Here is a 15,740-nt window from a genome sequence, read left to right as displayed (position 1 = left end):
AAATACCGACAGAGGAAAGGTAGTGACACGATGCACGGAACCGCCTTAAAAACTATTTCTCCTAAGACGACCGTGGTGGCGATCGAAGACTGACCGGTAGTCCCCAAGGTTTACACTCATCGCCGCCTTACAAACTCGCCCACTCAAGAATGTAAGGCCTGGAACGACATCAATTAGCAATACCCAGAAATTTATGAGAGAGCAGAGAAGACGAGAGAAGAGAGTTTATGTTTCTGTGTGTTTTGATAGAGAAGTCGGGCTCTTATTTATAGCCAAAACAGAAGCAACAGAAGCAGCAAAACGTGCTCCTAAGAAGTTCCAGTCAAGGGCTAAAAACGTGGAGCATGACCCTCCTGTTGACAGTCAGTTGGACTGACTGATTCAACTCAACAAAGAACACAGCCCAAAACAAAACTCGGATGCGGCCCAAAAAGATAGGCACAGCCCCCAATTCCCAATTCACGAATCCGGATCCGGGCTGGGCTCGGGCACGCGCGCGCGCGCGTGTGCGAGCTGAATTAAGCACCTCGCAAAGTCTCTACAAAAGACTCCCCATGACCACTAGTGATAAGGTAAGGGAAGGGGTGTTATATAAACCCATAAAACACCCACTTCCTCACCAATGTGGGACAAATGGAAACTAAGAAAATGGCTCTCAAAGCCTCTATTTCCAACACATAAGACTTGAAATTTTGTCTTAGTGCACTCTCGGCCTAAATAAGAAACGACTCTTTTGATTAGAAACATGATCCTACTGTTGCAAGAAGAAGAAGGAGAATATGATATCAGTGCTAATTCGGAACTATTTTAGCTACGAAGATTGCAGTGATCCAGTGAACAACAAGACCCAAATCAGAAATTTTATAACGACCATCTATCACTTGGAAAATCAATAATGTTTGTTCAGGAAGAGAAGCATAGTTAACAATACCACCCGAATCAAAAACCTTAGCTAAACACTCACTTGCAAAATCAATAATGTTGTTTTGGAAACGAATTAATTAATGAAATGAAAAAGAAAGAAGTAATAATAAAAAGAGGGAGCATACGACGCAGAGCTCCTCATTGAGAATAGAGAGGGGATCGGCGAGAGGTTGGACAAGGAGATGATCAACAACAAGCTTACGGAAATTCCAAGCGGTGTAGTATTCAGGGTTCTATAGCTTCTTTGTCATATATCTATACATAACATTCATGGAAAGTTGATTAATTTGAGTGAAGACATGAAGTAGGTAGAATAAAAAGAAAGACATAATAATCATACATGTGATTGTGATGGAAATGGAGAAATTGAGATTAGAAGCTTTGGTGGCAGAAGCAGCTTCATCTTCTGGCTTTGACGCCTTTCTCGGTCTTCCATGCATTTTTTATGTCTTCTGCACATTTGGATATGAGAGATCAATACATTCACTAATCTGGGATTTTACACATGGGATTTTGGGATTTCGTTTTCTCACTTAGTAGTCTGATTTAGGAAGACTAGCTTGAAAGCTCGCGGTATCCAACTTTTCTTATGTGCTGCACTAATTCTATCTAACGTAAAAAGAGGGATGTACGTCAAGTAGAAGGCGATGAATGTATGTACATCCATCGCATTTTATATAAAGAACTATAAATCTAAGAGAAGCAAAGGATATTTTGGGTACTTATTACATCTCTAAACTTCTAGTGACATGATTGTTCTGTTTACACTATGTCCATAGATAGTCAATCGTTGTCTAGTGGCTATGTACTGTAGAAACGATATAAATCTTGCAAAAACTTTGTAGCTTTGCTAGCGTAGTTATGCCGAGACGAGCAAATGAGCTTTGACTATGATCCCATAAATTTTACCATTTCAAAGAGGGAGGCCAACGTCGGGTATCTAGACATTTACTTTAAACTCCTCTTATGTTACAGCAAGAATGCAAATAAAAAGAGACCACCTTTATTCATAAAAACTCCTAGAGTTAAAATGTTATTATCCAAAATTCAAAAATAAGAATTGTTTGAAATACCGTAAATAATATATGAATAATGAAGAAACTTATGAATCTTGATCTAACTAATAGCGATATCACCTTAATATGTATGTAGATGACGTCTGTCTTAAAACCCGAATCGATATATTACCCCATCGTAAGCCTAATCCTAGCTACAAAGAAAATTGATTAAATATAAGGCCTTAACTTGTCCGTCGCATAGTGTTGTACATTGCACTTAGCAAGTTCAATGCTAAGCTAGTTGTTACTAGCTTAATTTGTTTACCATCATATTTTGAGCTACAACATTGTTTAGCTACCAAAGTACTCCAATGGTTTAGCTTACTTTTATACTAGCTTGATTGGACCCAAATAATTTCTTATTGGTTTTTTTTTGTGGGTTCATTTAAGCTACTAGCTTAGTGGAACTACTTGCTTAAACCAAGCTATCTTAATTCTTCCATGGCCAACTCCAATGGTTAAGCTAGGGGACTTGCTTGCAATTTCTTCCCCTAACTAAACCATTGGAGTTGGCCATGTAGGATAGCTTGGTTTGAGCAAGTAGCTCCATTAAGCTAGTAGCTTAAATGGATCCACGGCAAGGAAACAACTAATAGGAAATTAGTGATCGAATATTCCATTATTCAAGCTAGTACAAATGTAAGCTAAACTATTTAAGTAGTTTGTAGCTTAAAATTATTATAGCTCAAAATATGATGTGGCAAAGTTAAGCTAGTAGGAAGTAGCTTAACCATTGGACTTGCTAATAAAGCTCATAGTTTAGCCAGAGAAGTTGTGCACATAAAATCTCTTTTTAAAATTGGCAAACAAAAAAATAAATTGCAAAAGGTTCAACAAAACCAAATGAACATCCACCAAAAAAAGGTATGAAATTTCATACCTATGACTCCATCCCTATCACCCACCTTCGTATCCCATATTTTCCAGTCTCGGTTGTGTGTGTGTGTGTGGGTGGGTGGGGGGGGGTGACATAAGGTGTCTCTTTAGGGAAAAAAGCGAATTTCTTTCTCTTCGTTTTCTTAACTTAAGAAATCATTAGTTATTTTAAAAGTGCCTTTGTATCACCAAGATGATATAGTACTAACTTGGTCGTTTGGAGCAACTTCATTCTTCTTGAATTTCTTTTCAAAGTCTTTGGTTTTCTGCATAATTAGCACAGTTTCCACCATAATTGAAGGAGATAAAAATCGGGTTCATAGCGGAAATTATGAATTGCCAATTCCCTTTACGGAAACCAGGTGTTCGATCGATAGGTATGTTTTCATGAATTGTCGATTTATTATATATGTTAGTGATAAGCTTACAACCCACCCTCTACCACAACATACATTCACTGGAGAAAAAAATATGACGCTAAAACTCCAACCCAATAATGAACTTTAGATATAAATTCTGCAAATAAACAGCTAAACCTACCATGATAAAAGGTTTATAAACGAACTCATTGACCATAAGCATCAAAGAGCGTAAAAAAAAGGGTACCAAAAATAGATACACATGGAACTCTGAAAAATGTATCCATACCACATCTTTGAATCTAAGTAAAATATACACGCGCGCGCGCACAAGCACACACACACACGATATTTCCGTCAAACACAATAATATGTGTTGTGATGTATGGGGGGCGTCTAATGTTTCTTATTGGTAGAAAATTTCGTAAGGATTTTTCCAAAGAAAATCCGAAGTCCATGATTAAAAGTGTAGCAAAACAAAATCAACGTTTTGTTTTTCGAAATTAGACTACAGAATGAGGTGGAAAAGTGATAAGAGGGGAAATGGGAGGGGTAGTGGTACAAAAGGGTTTTCAACCAAATATATCCTATGTTAGAAGGATTTTGGTGTAACACCCCCATACTCCAAGTGCCTTACCAGGACCACTCAGGTATGAAGACATTACCATCTCGGTTACCCGAGGCAATGATAATCAAATAAACAATGAAGAAACAACATTTAAATATAAATACTTAGTGAAGAGTACAATTCTCAAAACCAAACCAAAATGCAATACATGTTCTCAAACGATTGTTTCTAATCGAAATGTAAATAACTAATAAGCTACAATGAAGACTCCTATCATCATGTCGTGGCCATCCTAGCTATCCCAAGACTCATCTCAATACCTGCTCAATATCTCGCTCACCATCCCCGAATGGATCACCGCAGTTTACAAAACAACACCGGGTCGACTAATCACACAATTCAATATATACTAACAATACGATAAACAAAAAACTTTAATGTCACACACACACAATCACGCCAAACCCAATCATCTCAATCATCGATCGTCCACCTTTGGACTAGCCACCGATGGGGGACCGCAGCCGTACCCACCAAATCCCCGCTCCACATAGTGAGCGATAACCCTGTCCATTAATGTGCACATCCCTTCGGTGGCGGGTTCCACATGAAGGCGAAACTAGGCGTGAAGCCACTCCCGCAAGTGACCCCACTCAGCCGAGGCCACGCCTCGCGAACCATCAATAACGATCACAACCAAAATCACAATACAATTACTATATCAAACAACCAAACACAATACATCAACCAATATCCCATTATGGGACTAATACTGAGTAGGAAATCCTACTTGGTAAGCACACAATCAGACGGTCTCTAGTGCTGAATCAAAAAGCTTCTTCTATGAACCCTCCTCCTATCATACACCACATAAAGGCTACCAAATCACATACTACACATAAAACCCCCAAATCTCTAAATTAGGGTTTAACCAAATCAAAGGAAAGACAATAAAAAAGGGTACATAGATCTTACCCTCGACGCAAGGAACTCAACGGTATAATCAACGCTAAGAACTGACCTTCCAAACTCCGGGTATTGCTAATAATGCGATTAGGATGAAGAACTTGCTTGCTTTCTCTCTTAAACAGTAATTTAGGTTTTGTAAAAGTGATTTAGAATAATGACGACAAAGCTTATATACCTTAATCACATAATTAACAAAACCCGAGAAAACTCCCCGTAAAACCGACTACTCGATCGAGTACCCGAGGTACTCGATCGAGTACCCCCTTACTCGATCGAGTGCCCCAGCTACTCGATCGAGTACCCAACAGGTCAGAAACTTTTCTAAAACGCAACTTACCCTTACTCGACAGAGTAAGGCCTACTCGATAGAGTACCCCAAGACTTATAAATACGGAGTATTACAGTCTTCCCTCCTTAAAAGGAACTTCGTCCCCGAAGTTCAAACCACTACTAAACAAAGGTACTCCCATAACGTTCCCGACTCAACAACGACAACAAAATTCAACATAAAACATGTTACTAACCCAACTCATCCCGACAAACATCCCGACACAACATATAAAAGGGGTATAAAACTCTTAAAAACTGTTCGCGATCATCTCCTACCCCCCTAAAAGAAACAAGGTTACGTCCCCGTAACCATACATACCTGATCAAAAGGAAAGGGTAACGCTCTTTCATAGCCTCCTCTGGCTCCCATGTAGCTTCCTCGGTCTCGTGGTTAGACCAAAGGATCTTGAGCAGAACTGTCTCACCACTCCTAGTCTTTCTAACCTTTCGGTCTAGAATCTGCTTAGGCACCTCAAGATATGATAAGGACTCATCTAGCTCTAAGGTCTCGGCCTCTAACACATGTGACGGGTCACTCACATACTTCCGCAGCTGCGATACATGAAACACATTATGCACTCTCTCTAATGCACTGGTAAAGCCGGACGATATGCAACTTCCCAACCCGCTCTAAGATCTCATACGGCCCTATAAAATTTCGACTTAGCTTGCCTTTCTTCCCAAATCTCATAACCCCACGCATAGGAGACACTTTGGAAGAACCTTATCCCCAACCCGAAACTCTATATCCCGGCGATGTAGATCTGCATAACTCTTTTTTGTCAATCCCGAGCCGCTCTCATCCGTTCCCCGATCATCTTAACTGTTCCACCATCTCATGCACCATCTCTGGTCCTAAAACCACTTTGCGCCTCTCAAAGACTATCGTCCCAACAGATTGGACTCCTACATCTTCTCCCATACAAAGCCTCAAACGGTGCCATACCAATACTAGTGTGATAGCTGTTATTGTAAGAAAATTCTATCAAGTCCAACCTCTCGCTCCCAGCCTACCACCAAAATCCATCACACAAGCTCGCAACATATCCTCAAGAGTCTTGATTGTTCTCTCTGCCCGTCGTCTGTCGCAGGATGAAATCTGTACTCATCTTCAAAGTTGTTCCCAACGATTCCTGCAACTCCTTCCAAAACCTCGATATAAACCTCGCATCTCTGTCAGACACTATGTCCTTAGGGACTCCATGTAACTTAAGCACGTTCTTTCGATAGGCCATAGCCAGTTGTGCCTTAGTCCATGTATCTTTCATTGGAACAAAGTGAGCTGACTTGGTCAGTCGATCCACTATTACCCAAATCATGTTGTTACCTTGTTGACTCTTTGGCAAACCCACAATGAAATCCATGGAAATAGATTCCCACTTCCACTCAGGTACCTTTAAAGACTGAATCTTACCTTGTGGTCGTCAATGTTACCTTTTAACTCTCTGACATGTCAAACAACGGGACACAAACTCAGCTGTCTCTTTCTTCATCCCAGACCACCAAAACGTTTTCTTCAAATCCTTGTATAGCTTGTCACCACCCGGATGTACTGAATATGGTGTGCAATGTGCCTCTGTCATGATAGTCTTTTTCAACTCCTCATCATTAGGAACACACCACGTACCATCAAACCTCAAACTACCATCTGTATGAATAGAAAACCGGGACACTGTCCCTTTCTCTACTCCAGCTCTCCACTCCACTATCTTAGGGTCCAACGCCTGCTTACCTCGAATATCATCATAAAACTCAAGTCAGATCTTGTCATATCACCCATGGCATCTCCTTTTCGCATCATATGTATCCCAAAGCTCGCTACCTCATCTCTCAGCCTCATCAAAGATAGAGCTGCATACGGAGAATGTACACTCTTCCTACTCAAAGCATCGCCTACAACATTGGCCTTCCCTTCATGGTAGATGATTTCCATGTCATAATCGCCAATCAACTCCATCCACCTCCTCTGTCTCATGTTCAACTCCTTTCGAGTGAAGATGTACTTGAGACTCTTGTGATCAGAAAATACCTTAAAGATTGCTCCATAAAGGTAATGTCTCCAAATCTTGAGAGCAAACACCATGCCCCCAACCCGGATCATGAGTAGGGTAGTTCTCCTCATAAGGCTTCAATTGCCTAGAAGCATAGGCAATCACTTTACCATTCTCCATCAACACACATCCCAACCCATTCTTCGAGGCATCTGTATAAACCTCAAAGTTCTCGGTCCCTTCAGCAATGCTAAGACAGGAGTCGTGGTCAAACGCTCCTTTAATGTTTGGAACGCCGTCTCACAACTCTCATCCCAACAAAACCTGTTCTCTTTCCTCATCAGCGCTGTAATAGGTCTAGCTATCTTGGAGAAATCCTTCACGAACCGTCTGTAGTATCCCGCTAAACCCAAGAAACTCCTAACCTCGGCAACATTCTTTGGTGCTTCCCACTTTGTCACTGCTTCTATCTTCGCCGGATCCACAGCTACCCCATCTTTAGAGATCACATGCCCCAGAAAAGCAACTTTCTCTAACCAGAACTCACACTTGGATAGCTTAGCATACAACTCATGATCCCTCAAAGTTTGCAACACGATCCTCAGATGCTCCTCATGATCCTCCTTAGTCTTAGAGTAGACTAAGATATCATCGAGAAATACCACTACAAACTAGTCCAAGAACTGTCTGAAGATTCTATTCATCAAATCCATAAACACTGCCGGTGCATTAGACAACCCAAACGGCATCACCACATACTCATAATGGCCATACCTCGACGTGAAAGCTGTCTTTGGTATGTCCACCTCTCTAATCTTCACCTGATGGTACCCCGACCTCAAATCAATCTTAGAAAAGACTGATGCACCACTCAACTGATCAAACAGGTCATCTATCCTTGGCAAAGGATACTTGTTCTTTATCGTCACTCGGTTCAGCTCCCTGTAATCTATGCACAACCTCAAACTCCCATCTTTCTTCTTCACGAAAAGAACTGGTGCTCCCCACGGCGATACACTAGGTCTAATGTATCCCTTCTCTATCAGATCATCCAACTTCTTCCTAAGCTCCTCCATCTCCTTAGGACCCATACGGTACGGTACCTTAGAGATTGGCCCCGTCCCTGGTTTCAACTCAACGGTGAAATCTATCTCCCTCTTTGGTGGCAACCCCGGATCTCTCTCGGAAAAACATCTGCAAACTCTCCCACCACTGGTATCTCATCAACTGTCGGACTCTCTATCCAGTCATCTCTCACATGGCACAAGATCAAAGGACATCCCTTCCTCAGATAAGACTTCAAGGTGACAGCTGCAATCAACTTAACTTTGGGTTTGACTAGAAACCCACGATAAGACACACTAACACCCTTAGGACCTCTTAAAGACACTTTCTTTTGATGACAGTCTATCTTAGCTTTATACTTTCCTAACCAATCCATCCCGACTATCATCTCAAAATCACAAAGGAAACTCTAGCAAGTCTACAGGTAGATCAACTTGCCCAACTATCATAGATACATCTCTAAACAATCTCCCACAGGGATCTGAGACTCACCCGAAGGTATAAAAACTCGCTCACTAATGACTCATATACCCTCAAACCCAAACGTTTAACATGACTCAAGACACAAACGATCGAGAAGCCCCCGAATCAAACAAAACAAAGGTAGGAATACCATTTACAAGAAAAGTATCGGTGATAACGTGCGCATCTTCCTCAGCCGCTTTCTTCTCCATCATGAATAACTTGCCACCGGTCTTCCGCCCACCTCCTGGACAAGATCTTGGTGATGTGGTCGGCTTAGCACCGACCCTTGATTTGTTGTTGTTCGTTGGTGGTTTTCGATAAGAATTACCGCCGTTGCGGTTGCCTCCACTGTAACTCGACTTCCCCGGTTTGGCCATGATCCGGCCCGGTCCGTTGCTCGAAGCTCGCGCAGTCTCCGGAAAGATCCTGGTGCACTTGTGCACTCATGTCTCTTGTGGCCTACACCACCACAGCTATAGCAGTTCACTCCCCAACTATTACTCACACTTCCACGGCCACGCCCAAAGTAAGCCCCAAAGATCGAACCCGACCAGGAAGAAAACCCCTTAGATCGATTGTGGTTGCCTTTCTTGTGATTAGATTGGCCACCACCCTCGCATGCAGACTTCCTCTTGTCACCACCTAACCTCTCCCGAGCCATCTCCACCAATCTCTCGGCTCTCCCGGCCCTCTCATAAGCTTCCTTAACATCGTAAGGACTCCCACGGGTAACTTATCCATAATCTTAGGGGTCAACCCCCTCTCAAATCTCAACGCCGAGTTCTCCTCACTCAAACCCATATCCTCAAAGATACCTAGACTTCTCATTGAATTGCCGTAGTACTCGGCCACAGACATCTCGGCGGTCATCTTAAAGCTGTCAAACTCTTCCCTCAACTTACTCCTCACATGTTCCGGACAAACTCCTTCCTCACAACCCCTATTTTAACTCCTCCCAAGGTATAGCGGGTAACCCTTGGTTTGTATATATCTCCTTAGCACTCACTTTCATTGTATCCCACCACTTGCCACCATTTTGCCTCCCTCGGATAGAACGCACTGTTCCACCTCATCTCATCAGATGGTGAACCAAATCTAATATGTTCTCCATCTCTCTCAGCCAACTATCAAGAAGGTTAGGCTCCCCAACTCCCTTGTACTCTTTCGGGTTAAACCTCGCGATATAGAGGTTGATTTTAGAATGATCAACCTCCTTCTCCTTCTCCTTATCCTTATCCTTCCCCACAGTCTTTAAAGCCTCAGTGAGAGCATCCTGATGCTCCAACATCTTAACGATGTCATCTATGTTCATAAGCTCAGCTCTCGCGTACAAAGCAGTCTTCTTGGGCGGCATCTTGAAACTATATATAAGAAAGGGTAGACATAAACACACGTACTAAACCTCAAAACATGAAAACACGCGCTTCAGTAACCTACTCGATCGAGTTCCCAAACACACTTGATCGAGTAACGGGCTACTCGATCGAGTGCCCAACATACTCGATCGAGTACCCAAACATCAGACCCCAAACAGACCTTCTGATCTCTAACATACTCGACCGAGTAGCTAGGCTACTCGATCGAGTGACCCCCTACTCGATCGAGTACCCCTAGTTACTCGATCGAGTACCCAAAAACACGATTCTGGACTCAAAATCGTCAAAAACCCACCCGATCGAGTCAGTTCCACTCGATCGAGTCATGCCAATTTATAAAAGCTACCCGCATGCTACGTCATGTGCTAACATGCTAAACTTTATAAAACCACATTATATCATAACTAAACATGCTACGCATCTTTTCATACGATCTACGAGATCACTTCATCATGTTATTAAATGCCACATTGTAAAACATTCATCATGCTATCATACCATCAACAGTTTCCACACATCTCCAATTTTTCTTTCACATTCTTAACTTTCTACTTCAACATCCAACAATCACACATTTCATCACATTCTTACACAAGTTAACCAAACACACATACGACTCGACAAACACTCCCCCCATGTGACCGGTTCAAAATTGTAGGGCGACTTCGCGACTTTAGGACGTCTCCCAAGCCTTTGCATTAGCTCCTACAACTTTTACCCCGGGTTCATTTTAATTGACTCCCTACGTTCATTAGGTTCATTGGTTACGGGTTTTGGGATCGTCGCTCGATACCATTTGTAACACCCCCATACTCCAAGTGCCTTACCAGGACCACTCAGGTATGAAGACATTACCATCTCGGTTACCCGAGGCAATGATAATCAAATAAACAATGAAGAAACAACATTTAAATATCAATACTTAGTGAAGAGTACAATTCTCAAAACCAAACCAAAATGCAATACATGTTCTCAAACTGACTTCTAATCGAAATGTAAATAACTAATAAGCTACAGCGGAAGACTCCTATCATCATGTCGTGGCCATCCCAGCTATCCTAGTACTCATCTCAATACCTACTCAATATCTGCTCACCATCCCCGAATGGATCACCGCAGGTTTACAAAACAACACCGGGGTCAGTACTAATCACACAATTCAATATATACTAACAATACGATAAATGCATTAATAACTTAATCACACACACACAATCACGCCAAACCCAATCATCTCCATCATGACCGTCCACTTGACCACCGCCCGCGGTGGGGACCGCACTGCACCCACCAAATCCCCGCTCCACATAGTGAGCGATAACCCTGTCCATTAATGTGCACATCCCTTCTATGGCGGGTTCCACAGAAGGCGAAACTAGGGCGTGAAGCCACTCCCGCAAGTGACCCCACTCAGCCGAGGCCACGCCTCGCGAACCATCAATAACGATCACAACCACAATCACAATACAATTACTATATCAAACAACCAAACACAATACATCAACCAATATCCCATTATGGGACTAATACTGAGTAGGAAATCCTACTTGGTAAGCACACAATCAAACGGTCTCTACTGCTGAATCAAAAAGCTTCTTCTATGAACCCTCCTCCTATCATACACCACATAAAGGCTACCAAATCACATACTAGACATAAAACCCCCAAATCTCTAAATTAGGGTTTAACCAAATCAAAGGAAAGACAATAAAAAAGGGTACATAGATCTTACCCTCGACGCAAGGAACTCAACGGTATAATCAACACTAAGAACTGACCTTCCAAACTCCGGGTATTGCTAATAATGCGATTAGGATGAAAAACTTGCTTGCTTTCTCTCTTAAACAGTAATTTAGGTTTTGTAAAAGTGATTTAGAATAATGACGACAAAGCTTATATACCTTAATCGCATAATTAACAAAACCCGAGAAAACTCCCGTAAACCTGGGCTACTCGATCGAGTACCCGAGGTACTCGATCGAGTACCCCCTTACTCGATCGAGTGCCCCAGCTACTCGATCGAGTACCCAACAGGTCAGAAACTTTTCTAAAACGCAACTTACCCTTACTCGACAGAGTAAGACCTACTCGATAGAGTACCCCAAGACTTATAAATACGGAGTATTACATTTGGTTATGCCTAGAGGAGGGGAAAATGGAACCCTCCATTTTACTCCTACCCTACTGTTTTTATCCTTTTCTTCCCTCTCCTCTCTTTCCCTGGATTCCTGAATCCAAATAAGCCATGATTAAGAGAAGTAAACTACGCTTAAGCAGATTTATGACTACATGAAATAAAAATAGAGAGATAATTAATTCAAAGCTTTCTTTCACGATAATGTTTAGTACTCCTCTCGCTAGGAACCCTTGAAAATATACCTTGCATCAGTCTACAAAAATATGTGAACAAAGGTAATTTGCACTTCTAACCCGGCACGAAAGAGAATACATACAATGCTCTCACACTCATCAGCTGCCCCCCACATGGGACAAATAATGTCATCCTCACATACTATGTTATCTAGAATTGCGCAGAAAAATTCCACTATTTTTGCAGCAGACATAGTATTGTGGCTGTCAACACGTGTCGTCTGTTGATAGTCACTATTTGGGATTTTTTTTGCACATTACCTTTACAAATAGTATTGCCTACGCTCGAAGGGGGAAATCAGTAAGCGTGTTGTGCTTATCACACCACAAAAGATCGCAACATTTTAAGAGAAACTAAAACCCACGAAATAACATAAACATGCTAATAACAAATCTATACAATCTAGTTTAAAGGCTCTTTGTGTCATTCGGACATCACTCTATCTTAAAGTAGGTCGTAGGCATGAGTCGTGACCTACCAAAACGCATTCACAATGGAAGCAAATCATCCACTACCTAATTCTTGAATCGTAAATAGAGCCTATATAGGAACAAATTAGTCAATGAACTACACTTAGACATTGCCATTGTTGTATTTTGGATAAGTCTTAGGTTCTCAAGCAAGCATTCTAAGAACTATCATACTCGAGCCCAAAAGAAAAATGAGGATTGTGGAAAATATAAAAAAACTCAGATGTCAGCTGAAATAAAGCTCCACAATTATGGACCGCGAGTGTGACAGTCAATTTACGGCTACAAAGTGAAAATCAACTGTGTCATTTAAGAAATATGTATATAGAAGTGTGAATTACCTACTATCAAACTCGGAACTCATGCAACTTCCGTTTCATGCACTTGGTTTGTTCACACTTTGAAGTTTGTAATACCTACACAAATTTCAATGGCCACACAATTGCTTAGTTAACAAAGAAAAAAGACGAATTTATATGAGTAGTTGTATTTATACAAAGGTCCCATGACTCTCATCTCATGCTATATGTTTCATTTTGCAGCTGTGTTTAATATTATTGGCATACACAATACAGTCTCACAAAATAAATGGAATGAATAGGAAAAATGCAGTTGTGGCAATTCATCGAACACCTGGTGACCGTAAAAGGAATCGGGCCGAGCCAAAACGGCAACCAAAATGTGAAATCGATGCAGTCTTTTAATATCGTGAGCCGTTTTTTGAGGGAACATTGGCAAAGACAATTTAGTTGCGTAGATGAAAATACAAGAATATAGAAGTCAATAGTGAAATCAGATACTCACAATTTAGTAACAAAGACAATTAGTTGCGTAGATGAAAATCAGCAAACCGGAGGTTTGCGTAGATGAAAATCAACAAAGCGGAAATATAGTAATCGGTGGGGATCAAAGATGATAGATTGATGGTGATGAGCGGGGATACAAATAGATTGGTGAATAAAATTTTTTTGAGGGAACATTAACAAGAAAATTGCAGTACATTATTATTCAGGGGAAGGGGTGATTTAGCCCAGAACTCTTTACAATTGTGAAATTAATCCCCATAATTTTCAAGAGTTATTTAGGTGCTGTTTGCTCAAGCTTTTCTAACGGAATAAGTAGAAGTTAGGCCAAACACTATAATTTAGGTGTGTATAAAATAACTTTTGAAAGGTCAAAATCTAAAAATAAGCCACTAAAAGCAGAAGCACCAAGTTTCTACTTCTACTTCCACTTCTCACATTATTAATTATTCATCAGATCCCCTATAAATTTCATTTTTTATTTTTTGCATTTTTGTATGGTTTATACTCTAAAATAATCATAATCTTCTTTGACTCTATCACTACAAGAATATCTGTTAAAGGCGTCTAAAATAGGCGACTGTAAGTCCAGTCGCCAATTTGGCGACAGGAAAAAACAAACGAGCGACCGAAAACAGTCGCTAATTTGGCGACTATGGAATCTTATCCCAAAATCCGTATGAAATCCAAAGGCGGCGCAATAATATCCAAATTGGTGACGGAAAACAGTCGCCAAATTGGCGACTGAAAACGGTCGCCAAAATGGCGACTGATGACGGTCACCAATTCTCTGATTATGAATTTTTTCATCTCCTTCCTTCATTTCACCCGTCATTTGCATTACACCCAAAAAGAAACAAAAAAAAAACGCAACACACACACCCGACGCCACCACCACCACCGGAGAGGCAACCCATCCATCGGAGAGGCAACCCATCCACCGTAGGCACCACATCACCACCCACCACCGGAGTTTCCTTCACTATTCTTCTTTTTTTTTCTAAAGGTTTGTTTTTGACTCAAATTGATTTAATTACTTCAGTCCTTAATTTTTTTTATTTAATTTATGATGTCTATTAAGTATGTAGTTGTAATTTAAACATTAGTGATGACTATTAAGTACGTAGTTGTAATTTAATTAGTATTTTTCTTAATTAATTGTAGTTAGGGTTAGAAATTGGGGGTTTTGTTAAATTGCTAATGTCATATGATTAAGGGATGTAATTGAAGGTTATCTTGATAGTATTAGTATTATTGAAGGTAGTAACTTAGTTTTAGTAATATTGAAGGTAGTATAATGTTAGTATTGTTGAAGGTAGTATCCGAAACAGTTTTCCGAGCACAAGTAATGATAGACAACAAAAGCAATGGTGGGCGGTCTTTAAAACAAAGGCACGATCAGAAGTTGATACATCCTTTTTCCAAGAAGAAGTTGTATCAGAAACAGTTTGGTCCCTGGTTGATGATGAAATTATTTACGCAAATGAGATAGAAGCGGAGAAGGAGTTAGAAGAGGATGAAGAAGAAGAGAATGATGAGGAGGGGGGTGAGATAGAAGAGGAGGAAGAAGAAGAGAATGGTGAGGAGGGGGAGGAGGAAGAAGAGGAGGAAGAAGAAGAAGATGAGGAGGAGGATAATGAGGTTGATGATAATGTTGATGATGATGATCATGATGATGAGTAAGAGAACGTATTGAAAATTTACATATCAAAATGTGGAAACAATTATTAGTGGTTTATCTTCTTCTTTTATATCTGTTTATTAGGTTATATTTTTTTTGTATCTTATAATAATTATTTTGTAATATCTGTTGACACTTTTTTTGCAATTGTAGTTCACATGGCTCGTGAAGGAGGTAGGCAGCGGGGCGGCTCCAGTGGGGGTATTAGCACCGCCCGAGAGCAGGAGGACGACGTTGACCGTTCTTTGGAGGAGTTGAGTAAGGAAGAGTTGAGTGGGGAGGAGGAGGAGGAGGAGGAGGAGGAGATCATTATACCCCGCCATACTGACGGCAAGATGATCCTTGATCCGCCGGGTCTTTGTTAATTTTTTATTCACCCTAGTTTGTAATTTTTTATTTAGTAATAAATGACTTTTTTTACTTAGTATGTAATA

General features: G+C 40.9%; 1 long non-coding RNA gene across 1 annotated transcript; it reads right to left on the bottom strand.

Annotated features, from left to right (window-relative positions):
- Positions 1-1,049: 1,049 nt before the first annotated feature.
- LOC141656142 (uncharacterized) lies at positions 1,050-13,794 on the bottom strand. The gene is made up of 4 exons (XR_012548383.1): positions 13,627-13,794; positions 13,164-13,238; positions 1,265-1,376; positions 1,050-1,179 (listed from the first exon to the last, which is right to left on the bottom strand). It is a non-coding gene; the product is annotated as an uncharacterized LOC141656142 (long non-coding RNA).
- Between the last annotated feature and the right edge of the window lie 1,946 nt (positions 13,795-15,740).

This window comes from Silene latifolia, chromosome 5 (genome assembly GCF_048544455.1).
Source record: "Silene latifolia isolate original U9 population chromosome 5, ASM4854445v1, whole genome shotgun sequence".
In the NCBI taxonomy this organism is placed as follows: domain Eukaryota; kingdom Viridiplantae; phylum Streptophyta; class Magnoliopsida; order Caryophyllales; family Caryophyllaceae; genus Silene; species Silene latifolia.
Note: the sequence above shows the minus strand (reverse complement) of the source record. Positions and strands in the feature narration are given on the sequence as shown.